This window comes from Ahaetulla prasina, chromosome 13 (assembly GCF_028640845.1).
Source record: "Ahaetulla prasina isolate Xishuangbanna chromosome 13, ASM2864084v1, whole genome shotgun sequence".
Lineage (NCBI taxonomy): Eukaryota > Metazoa > Chordata > Lepidosauria > Squamata > Colubridae > Ahaetulla > Ahaetulla prasina.
Genome location: NC_080551.1, coordinates 3,358,266 through 3,370,240, shown reverse-complemented (window position 1 = coordinate 3,370,240; position 11,975 = coordinate 3,358,266).

Here is an 11,975-nt window from a genome sequence, read left to right as displayed (position 1 = left end):
AGTTGCCAAATTTGGAGACCCCTGATTACTAGCTTCTAATCCAGTACCTTTGAAAGATCTTTCTTAATAAATGGCCCAGAAAAAGGTGAACTTCCTACCAAAAATATTTAGTTATTCCTACCAATTATCCAGTTCAAAATTCAGACCGATGGAGTTGTACAAATTTGTGGAACTTTGCAATGTAGAAGTAATTTCAGAAGCCTGTCACAGAGTTGGAATGCGGACCTCTTTATCCTTTCTCTTGAGAAATTGAAAGACACAATCCCAACAGCTACAATGCCATCAAACTAACTTTGTTGTAGGGTGACGCTTGCAATTCTGCCTGCTAGTTTCTTTTTAGATAACTACTTTGTAATATTTCAGAAAGTTCTATATAAAGCTTTTGCTAACTGTTTCAATTCCTACCCTCAAAACGACACTACAAAGCACTGCACACCAGAAAAACTAGCCACAAGAACAGTTTCTTCCCAAACACCATCACTCTACTAAACAAATAATTCCCTCAATCAACATGCCAAACTATTTACTAAATCTGCACTGCAGCTTTGACCAAGAGGCCTTGCAGATTTTGTTTGAGCCAAATCCTGGGGCTAAGAAAAAAATCCATTGTCTGATTCTATCGAGCTGCAGCCCATCAGGAATGATTTTGGTGGCATTTCTGAAACATCGTGCCTTTGAATTCAGTAGGAAAAAAATGCATTTTTGTGCACAGCCATAGTTGGCTTTTAACTAGTTTTGGAATTGTTGGGAATTTTAGCATTGCCTCATTAAAATGTATTTTATGAGCCACCAAAGATTGGGTGGCATATATATATATTTGCTAAATAAACATATACTATAGCTTCTCCCTTCTGTGGCATTGCAAGTTGCTCATTTTTCATAGAATTGGAATTACCATTGAAGCCCTAGCACTGAGTACAACCTTTGCAGGTAGAGTGCCTAGCCTGCACTTGAATCCATCTCTGATACCTGCCTTGGATGCCTGCACCATCCAGTTGCTCTTAACTGCTTTAAGTTTCTCTCAACACTCAGAAAAACAATCCCGTTCCTTGACAGTCTTCTCAAGGCTACACGGATTCAATCTCCTTATACAATTTTGTGTCTAGTTCCCCAAACACCTTCCTGCCGTTTTTGGTATATAAGGAGTCCCCAACTCCTAGGCTGCAGACTGGTACTGGTCCTTGACCTGTTAGAAACCAGACCATGCAAGCAGCTGAGTGAGTGAACCTTCATCTGTGCATGCACGGGAGCTAGATTGTGTGAAAAATCAAACACACACACACACCTCTGTGAAAAAATTGTCTTGCGCAAAACCAATCCCTGGTGTCAGAAAGGTTGGAAACCACTGTAGTATATGAACCAATTTATTATCGGGCCTTAAAGCATGTTACACAGAACCGGTCGGGACTGAGCTGGAATCGCATCAATGCTAAATTGGGTGGAATTTTGGAATCCTACCACCCTTTTTCAGGCAATAGTTTTATTGCTAACAAATTAGAATTGTCTTTGCCATTATCGTGCTGCTGCCAGGTAGTCAGTTTATAATTGATTATAGTTCCAAAATCCTGAAGTGCTTGGAGTTTGATTTCAGTTGCCTGAGTGAAAGATTTGCATTTGCTTCTGCAAACATTTATTATCTGTGGTCTCTTTTTGTCTAACCTGCCCAGATTGTTTCAAATTTTACTTCTGTCTTCTAAAGTCTTAGCTGTCCCTCCTAATTTTGCAACCTCTGCATCTTGCTTTCCTGAAATTTACGTTGACTGCTATGGGAATGGTATGAGCCGAAGGTCTCCGACTACAGAAAACCCCCTGCCAACCCCCTATATGGTTTTATTTTAGTTAATCCATCGGCTTTTGATAAATACAGAGCAGAGGTCCTGCTTGCCAGCTCCTGTTAACATGCTGCGTTTGTGCCTGTTGAAAAACAGCTCCTGGGGGCAGCCATAACTGCCCTTGACAAAGGTTTCCTTCCCCATCGAAGGAAAGCTGTCAAAAGCTCAGAAGCTCCTCACTGCTCCGAGTAACAAAAAGCAGATGAGAGATGCAGCAAAAACGCCCCTCTTTTACTAATGACATTAATGCGCATTTTGGAATTCTACTGGGGTCTGATTTCTGTAGAGATTTCCTCTTACTGTGATGGTGATCCAGCCAAATCTTGGAATTGGGAACAATCAGCTTTTGGGAAGTACTCCTTAGCCCAAAAAATATCAAGCAATTTCAAGCTCTGGCTTGCAAAAATATATTATTTTGGAACCTCCACTGTTTTTCTCTCTCTCTTTATTTTTCATTTCGTGCTCACCTTGCCATTAATTCAGTTAATTCAGAAAGCATCGGGAGCCTATGTATCAGAGGTGGGTTTCAGCAGGTTCTGACCAGTTGTGGAGAACCGGTAGTGGAAATTTTGAGTAGTTCGGAGAACCGATAGTAAAATTCTGGCTGGCCTCGTCCCCATCTATTCTCTGCCTCCTGAGTCCCAGCTGATCGGGAGGAAATGGGGATTTTGCAATAACCTTCCCTGGAGTGGGGAGGGAATGGGGATTTTACAGTATCCTTCCCCTGCCATGCCCACCAAGACATGCCACACCCACTAAGACATGCCCACAATCAGTAGTAAAATTTTTGAATCCCACCACTGCTATGTATATGTATAGATGTACACCATGCTGACTGGGGAATTCTTGGAGTTGAAGCCCGGGGGTCTTAAAGTCACCATGGTTGGACACCCCTGAGATACACACTTAAAATTTAAGCTGCTCCTCTTGTGCTCATGCAGGCTTAAGAAAACCCTGCCTAGACTTTGGCAACAATTTGTAGCATGCTCGATCCTTGGCCCAAGGCTACAACAACCTCTTGTTGTTGGGAAAACAAGTTGCTTCTCTCTGAAAGGAAGTGTGCATATGCCTGTAGTACATGTTCAAATGCTCACACATAAATAAACCTAAAAGCAAACCCATGCAAAGTAATATTTGGGTTGATATATAGTAATTTATTGCCATCTAAGTAAATTAAAATGCAAATTAATTTATAAAATCAATATGCATGACTAGCAGCTTCTTCCCAGCCAGTTTGTACTCTAATAAATTTAGTAATCTCTCCTACAGTTTGGTGGCTAAGAGCTTTACCTACTATGCAAGACATCCAGCAGAAACTCTGTAGAAATAATTATTTTCATTCGAGTGTCCAGAGAAATAAATGTTGGAGCTTTGCATTCTATCCTTGGGGGGGGAAAAGCCCTCGAATAGCTAGGAAAAGAGAAGGAGGGAAGGAAGGAAAATTAGTGAGATTTGAACCAGCTTCCTGTTACTAGCCAAGCAAAACTTTTAGCCACTGTTGCCGGTAGAAGGTTCACATAGAAACTCTTTGTCGTGTCCCACTCCCCCTCTGATGACCGGGTCAAGGATGTCTGTATCAAACGTGGCAATGAAGCCTCTGCAGCTTTGCCAAATTCCTTCGAGGTTTCTCAGGGCAGGCAGGAGTCCAAGTTGTGACTTCAGAAACTAGATGAGTCTTTGCTTGACTCAAGGTTGGAATGCCAAAAGCAGCTCCTTTATATAGGCTGTGGGGTGTGGCTCCATGACTCAGCATTTATCCAGGCCTGCCCCTCCCTTCCTTCTGCTGGCGTAGCCTCTCAGATCTCCGAAGGCGAGGATCCTCCCACTTTGAATTGTCTTCAGCTGTCTCTACTGTCAGCATCTGCGAAAGGGAGGGGTCAGAGGGAGCAGGTCCGGGTAATTGCACCACTTGGCTGACTTCCTGCTCTGACGGCTGTGTCGAAGGAACACACACAGTATGAGTGAGCTGTATTGGGTTTCTGTTTTCACTCCTTGACTCCTCTCAGGGCATGGGGCCAGGGCCGGGGGCTGGAGGCATGACAGGCCGTTCATTATCAGACTCTGAGTCTGATAACAGGAACAGGCCCAGGAGGAGACGGGAGGGGCCCAGCTGAGGAGGACGAGGCACAACACTCTTGGATCAGAATAACTCTTGTTTCAGATGACAGATATTCCGTCCTCTACAAAGCAGCCAAGGAATTGCTGAGAGGAACCAGGAAGAAGGTGACTACTGCAGCCAAAATATGATGCAACCTAAAATAAAATTGCAAGTGTGTGTGTGTGAATCAACTAATATCCCTTCTTTCCTTCCAAATGTGCTCCTGCACCATTCTGATGCCTAAGCCAGGGGTCTCCAACCTTGATCCCTTTAAGACTTGAGGACTTCAACTCCCAGAGTTGGTCTTGGTCTTAAAGGGACCAAGGTTGAAGACCCCTGGCCTAAGCAACTATGCAAAGTTCTACATATAGCAGGGTGGCCACAGGTCACTTTTATGACCTGTGGACTTCCGCTCCCAGAATTCCTGGGCTAGCATGGCTGGCTCAGGAATTATGGGTGCTGAAGTCCACAGGTTGTAAAGGGGCCATAGTTGCCCACCCCTGACAGTATGGTGCTGTCTGCAGATTTCTGGAAATAGGAGTGTTGGTGGGTGTGAGGGCCAAAGCCCTGTTCTTTTTATGCACCTTTGATCACAGCTGCCAGCATGGCTTCATGGAGCCCCCCTGCACATGCTCTTGGAAACAGCTCGGGTTCTGGGATAGAATAACAGAGTTGGAAGGGACCTTGGAGGTCTTCTAGTCCAACCTGTTCTGTCCTCCTCTGCCTCTGTCCGAACAACTAGCACATATGTGCGAGGGAAATCTTTACTTATCAGCTCTGGAGGCAAAAGAGCCAGCGTCTGCCAAGAGCCCTCGTTATCTTCCATGACACTGGTGAGTCACAAACTTCAGCTCTAGTCAATCAGTGGATTTGCCTGTTACAAAGAGACACAACAGCTCTGGCTGCCTTTTATATCCTGTGGGGTGTGGCTCCATGACTCAGCACTTCCTAGGCCTGCCCCACCCTTGCTTCTGTTGTTCCCTCCTCTCCAAGCCTGATTGCTGTCAGCTGGGTCTGCAAGAGTGGCTTGGGGGGAAAGAATCAGGGGAAGTTATCTCTTCCACCTGGCCTGCTTCTGGCTCCTGGAGCTGAGCCAGGGGAGCCGGTGCTTCCGAGGTAAGTCCTGACGGCCCTTCCCCCTCACTTTCCAAGTCACTTTCTGGCAGCAGGGCCAGCTCGGGGGTGGGGCGCAGACACAACACAACCCCCTGTTCCAAGCAGGAGTTCCAAAATGGATTTTTAGCATGTGTTTCATTTATAAAACTCCAAGCAGAGAAATACGGAAACCCCACATGTTTCTGCTGTCCTCGCCTTGCAACCATTTGTTCGCTGGCTAAAGTTACAACGCTACTGAAAAAAGTGGCTCATGATCAATTTTCCCACTTACTGTTGTGTCTCGTCCGATCTCACCGCAGCCGGGGCCTTCTTATCTGCTTCCGAACACGGAGGAATGTCCTAGTATGCCTCCCGGCCCCAGCCCTGGCTCCATGCCCAGACAGGCTGAAGAGGAGGAAATACCTCCAGCCCCCAGCTCTGGCTCCATGCCCAGGCAAACGGAGCAACTAGACCCCTCCCCCTCCTCCACAGCATGTGAGCCTGAGGGAGGTCAATTGCCAACAGCTGCCGACTGGAGTGACCCTCGCGTCAGAAGACTTGATAGGCGGAGGCAACAGAAGGAAGGGAGGGGCAGGCCTGGATAAGTGCTGAGTCATGGAGCCACACCCCATGGCCTATATAAAGGATCTGCTTTCTGGCATTCTCTGAGTCAGGCAAAGTCTAAACATATCTTGCTGAAGTCACTTTCTGGTCTCCTGCCTGCCTTGAGGACTTTGCTAGGACTTTGGCAGAGCTGCAGAGGCACGCCTGATTCAGATTTCCCTGACCCGGCCGTCAGCGGAGGAGTGGGACACGACACAACCCTTGCAGCCTCCCCCGGATCACATGATCAAAATTTGGAACCTTGGCAACTGATGCGTATTTATCACAGTTGCAATGTCGCCAGGGCATGTAATCCTCTTTTTGCGACTTTCTGACAAGCAAAGTCAACAAGTAAGCTAGATTCATTTAGCAATCGGGTTACTAACTTAACAACTATGGCAAAAAAAAAAAAGTCACTTAACAAATGTCTCGCTTAGCAACAGAAATTTGGGACTCGGTTTTGGTCATAAATCGAGGACTGTCTGTGCTCTTTGTGGTCAACCCAAATCTGCCAGAAGGCAGGAATTTCAAACAACAAAACCACCTCTGTGGTTGGTTATGCCCCAAATTAATGTGGGTAAAATGTGGCGGGGCGCATTTCAAGGAAACGGAAAACAAATGCCCACAAACTTGGTTCTTAGCCACGCTTGGAGAAACGGGGTAGAGAGTGCCAATTCCTTTGCTTTTCAGTTGGAAGGACTGCCTGTTGTGCCCCTTGCCCTACTACCCCCAAGGTAGGAGTTGTGCCCCCAGACACATTTGGAGTGTATTTGTGGGGAACCACTTTGGTGGTGGCAGTGCGTTAAGACGGCTTTGAAACTGTAAGGCTTGGCTGGGGCCACAAGATGGCAGCACCACAACATTTATAAGGGTGCGCCCTGTTGAGGCGCTTTGCAGCCAAAAATAACAGTTTTATGGCAACCTTAGATATTTGCTGTACGCATTTCTGGTGGGTGACAGTCCTCTATTTGATGCAGGCAGGGACTCTAGTCCTGAAAAGGGAATGTACACGCATTGTCTGCAGTTGGTGAGCATTCCCACAGTGCTTAATGTGACCCAGATGTGCTTCCTTGGTGAAGCAGGTTAACCCATGTGGTAAGAAACCTTCAATCCTGCGTGATCAAGAAACAACCTTAAGGCTCATTAATTGCAGAGCTGTTGAATCCCCTGAAAACAATCTTTGTGATTTGTTGTGTCAGCGATAGGCAGCTTAAAAGATGGCTGCAATCCAGAGTGTTTGAAAGTCCCAATGCTGATATTTTAAATTTCTTGCCTTCAATTGCTCTTTTTCTTTTTTTTTTCTAAGGAGGGAGAGTAGCACTATCAAGAGAAATTAGTTGACAGCTCCATTTGGCATCCTTCCCTTCATCCTTTTGGAGCTTCTGAAGCTTCAGTTCGCATTTGCAAACAGTGAGTAAACGTGTAAAAGCGGCTGGCTTTAAAAATAGAAGTCCTTGGAAGTGAACAATAATTTATTAACTTGGAGCCTGGGAGAGGGCTTAAGGCAAGATACCAGTGGGCTACCAGCACCAATTAACCAGAGCTGTATATTTAGTCTGTAATCAAGCTATTAATTGGTTAATCACACTTGGTAATCAACGGATACTTTCAGGCTTAGTTGGTATCGCTGACATCGACACAACGCCCCAGGCAACGATTCAGCACTCAGCCAGCCCCCACCCCCTCCGTTTTCTCCCGCAAAGTAGACTTTAAAACATAAGCATCCGGTGCAGCGATAGCAAAACTGGGCACGAACACACAAGGGTGAATTCACACACACACACACCCGCCCGCCTTAAGGATTGGATTCCGATGTTGAGCTTTTGGTCTTAATTTTTTTTTTCTGCACCCGATAGAATCATACAGGCATTTATATTACACAGACACCTCTGTAAGTTGCTTGCGTAGTTAAAATACAACCAAATAAAATCTCTTCCCCCCCCACCACCACAATACGAAATGATAAAACAGAGGCTGTTTGAAGAATGAAGCCAAAGGAGTGGGGGTGGGAGAGATCATGGTTGTAACTGGGGTGTAAAAGAAGGTCTGTTTGAATCACCATGATACGAAAAAGATGCTGAGATACTGAAAAGAGTGCAGAGAAGAGCAGCAAGAAGGAGTAGGGGGCTGGGAGCTAAAACGGGCTTTGAAGTGGCTCACTAGGCTAATGCAGCCTGTTATTAACACACAGCTGCCTGCAATTACAATTACTGCAGGCTCGAGTCCCACCAGGCCCAAGGTTGACTCAGCCTTCCATCCTTTATAAGGTACCGTATATACTCGAATATAAGCCGATCCGAGTATAAGCCGAGGTCCCCAATTTTACCCCAAAAACTGGGGTAAACTGGGGACTCGAGTATAAGCCGAGGGTGGGAAATGAGGCACCTACCGGTTGGGGAAAGCCTCCCTCCCTCAGCTGAGAAGGCTGGCGGCTCCCCCGCCCCGCCCTCTCACTGCACCGGCAGGGCTTCCGTCCGGTAAAATGTGAAAAAAAGAAAAAAAAAAACTCGAGTATAAGCCGAGGGGCTTAAAAAAAAAAAAACTCGAGTATAAGCCGTATAGACCCGAGTATAAGCCGAGGGGACGTTTTTCAGCACAAAAAACGTGCTGAAAAACTCGGCTTATACTCGAGTATATACGGTAGGTAAAATGAGGACCCAGATTGTTGGGTGGGCAATAAGTTGACTTTGTATATAAATATACAAATAGGATGAGACTATTGCCTTACACAATGTAAGCCGCCCTGAGTCTTCGGAGAAGGGCGGGATATAAATTCAAATTTTTAAAAAAACGTACAAAGAACAGTTGCAGGGATTGTGTATGTCTGGTTTAATGAAAAGAACTAATGGTGACATTGTACCATACCTATTTTTGAGGGGCTGCTGCAAAGAAGGGTCTAGCTGTTCTCCAGAGCACCTGAAGGCAGGACAAGAAGTAATAGATGGAAACTAATCAAGGAGAGAAGCAACCTGGAACTAAGGAGAAATTTCCTTACCGAGGGAACAATCAAGTAGTGGAATGCCTTGCCTTCAGAAGTGGTGACTTCTCTATCAGTGGAGACTTTTAAAGAAGAGATTGGACAACCATTTTCCCGAAGGCCATCACTCTGCTAAACAAATAATTCCCTCAACACTGTCAGACTATTTACTGAATCTGCACTACTATTAATCGTTTCATAGTTCCCATCACCAATCTCTTTCCACTTATGACTGTATGACTATAACTTGTTGCTGGCAATCCTTATGATTTATATTGATATATTGATCATCAATTGTGTTGTAAATGTTGTACCTTGATGAACGTATCTTTTCTTTATGTACACTGAGAGCATATGCACCAAGACAAATTCCTTGTGTGTCCAATCACACTTGGCCAATAAAATTCTATTCTATTCTATTCTATTCTATTTGTCTGAAATAATATAGGATCTCCTGCTCAAGCAGGCGGTTGGACTAGAAAAGCTCCGAGATCCCTTCCAAATTCTATTCTATTCTATTCTATTCTATTCTATTCTATTCTATTCTATTCTATTCTATTCTGTTCTATATTCTATACTGTTCTTATTTTATTCCTATTCCTATTCCATTCTATTTTATATTCTATACTATTCTATGCATTCTTATTCTGTTCTATCCTATCCTGTCCTATCCTTAGATATTTAAATCAGGCTAATAACCTTGCATGAGTTTCTATGCTGTTGAACCAGCACAGCTAGGGAATCACCATTGCTAATTAAACCTGGGGCTCCAAGAAATGCAAAGTGCAAGCTAAACCAGGTTGCCTCTTCTGCAATCCACTTCCTTGCTTAAGAGTACAATTTTGGCCACTGTTGTAAGGATTGGGGCCTTGCCCACTTGAAAAATGGCTGCCTCGATGCCTCCTCTCCCAGCCGCAAAAACAAAAAGTGGTGGGGCACAGCTGAAGATTGGGAGGGCTCCACTACATTCTTACATTGCCTAAGGTATATTTGTACATATAGGTCAGAGGTAGGTTTCAGCAGGTTCTGACCAGCTCTGGAGAATCGGTAGCGGAAATTTTGAGTAGTTCGGAGAACCGGTAGTAAAAATTCTGACTGGCCCCGCCCCCATCTATTCTCTGCCTCCCGAGTCCCAGCTGATTGGGAGGAAATGGAGATTTTGCAGTATCCTTTCCCTGCCACGCCCACCAAGCCACGCCCACCAAGCCACGCCCACAGAACCAGTAGTAAAAATTCTGACTGACCCCGCCCCCATCTATTCTCTGCCTCCTGAGTCCCAGCTGATCGGGAGGAAATGGGGATTTTGCAGTAACCTTCCTCTGGAATGGAGTGGGAATGGAGATTTTACAGTATCCTTCCCCTGCCACGCCCACCAAGCCACACCCACCAAGCCATGCCACGCCCACCAAGCCACGCTCACAGAACCGGTAGTAAAAATTCTGACTGGCCCCACCCCCATCTATTCTTTGCCTCCCGAGTCCCAGCTGATTGGGAGGAAATGGAGATTTTTTTTTGTTTTGTTTACATTTATATCCCGCCCTTCTCCGAAGACTCAGGGCGGCTTACAGTGTGTAAGGCAATAGTCTCATTCTATTTGTATATTTACAAAGTCAACTTATTGCCCCCCCAACAATCTGGGTCCTCATTTTACCTACCTTATAAAGGATGGAAGGCTGAGTCAACCTTGGACCTGGTGGGACTAGAACCTGCAGTAATTGCAGGCAGCTGTGTTTTAATAACAGGCTTCTTACAGCCTGAGCCACACCGCGGCCCATTTTGCAGTATCCTTTCCCTGCCACGCCCACCAAGCCATGTCATACCCACCAAGCCACGCCCACAGAACCGATAGTACCCACCACTTGATATAGGTAGTCCGCAACTTAAAACAATGCGTTTAGTGACCATTGAACGTTACAATGGCACTAAAAAAACTTGACTTAGGACCATTTTTTCACATTTTTATGACTGTTCCGGCATCCCCATGGTCATGTGATCAAAATTCAAATAGTTGGCAACTGACTCATGTTTATGACGGTTGCAGATGATCCCCTTTTGTGACCTTCTAACAAGCAAAGTCTACAGGGAAGCCAGATTCCCTTAACAACCATATTACGGTTAACAATTGCAGTGATTCACTTAACAACTGTGGCGAAAAAGGTCATAAAATGGGGCAAAACCCATTTAACAACCGTCGCTTAGCAACAGAAATTTTGGGTTCCATTGTGGTCGTAAGTCAAGGTATGTGGTAATCCTCCAAAGATTGTTGGCCTCGTTTAAAAAACAAAAAAACTTTATTTTTTGTGGATTATTACATAGCTGTAGTAATGAAATAAATTCAGGTGTCTTCCAGCGAAGTCTGTATCCTTTTAATTCTTGGTCCATCTGTTCCCTCACCAGCCAGGCAAAATGTAACCGCCTATCTTAATTTACTTAAAAGCTACAATTTTAGAGCAGTTAATTGAGCTCCCTGTTAATGGTACAGCTGACAGCTAATTAAGATACATCCTTCCTTGATTTGGCTGAATTGCTTGGAGGGAGACCAGGGTGTCGCTTTCCATAGGACTGCAGCTTCATCCAGGGCTGGGCTGAAATGCTCCTGGTTCGGACCGGATCACCCGATCCGGTAGCGATGGCGATGGGTGGTTCGGAGAACTGGTATCAAAAAATCTGGGCCCCCCCCATGCCCAGGTGAGCTGCGTGATCATCAGAGGGTTTTTTAAAAAAAACTTTAAAAAACATTTTTTCTTCAGCCGAAAAAATGCTTTTAAAAGTAAAAAAAACCAAAAAACTGATGATTGCGCGGCTCAGCTGGGTGCTAGCCAAAAAACTGGGGGGGAAGTCCGTTTTTCTCCCCCCCTCCTCCTCCCCCCCCCATTTTTTGGTTTGGCTAGCAGGATTTAGGTAGGCTGGGAGGAAAAACGGGGTGTGGGGGGGTTGTTTTTAAGAGAAAGAGAGAGAGAGAAAGGAGGGAGGGAGGCAGGGAAGGAAGGAAGGAAAGAGTACAAACCTGGCACTAGACGCAGCTTTAGAGGATAGTCCAGGGCTGGAAGGGACCTGGAGGTCATCTAATCCAACCCTGCTCCAGCAGGACATTGTTAGTGAGTTTCTGTCTTTTGATCCCCCAGTCACATGGTTACATAGCCACGCCCACCCAGTCACATGACCCCACCACCACCAAGCCACGCCCACAGAACTGGTAGCAAAAAATATTTAGATTTTACCCCTGATCCAGACCCCAATATTATTTAGGGCATGTTTATCCTGAGCTTTGTGTAAAATCCCGGACATCTCTACATTTATATTCAGTGGGGCAACACGGAGCCCCAGGGATGAATTCGTACTGAAACGCTTCCCGTTCCCAATTCCAGGG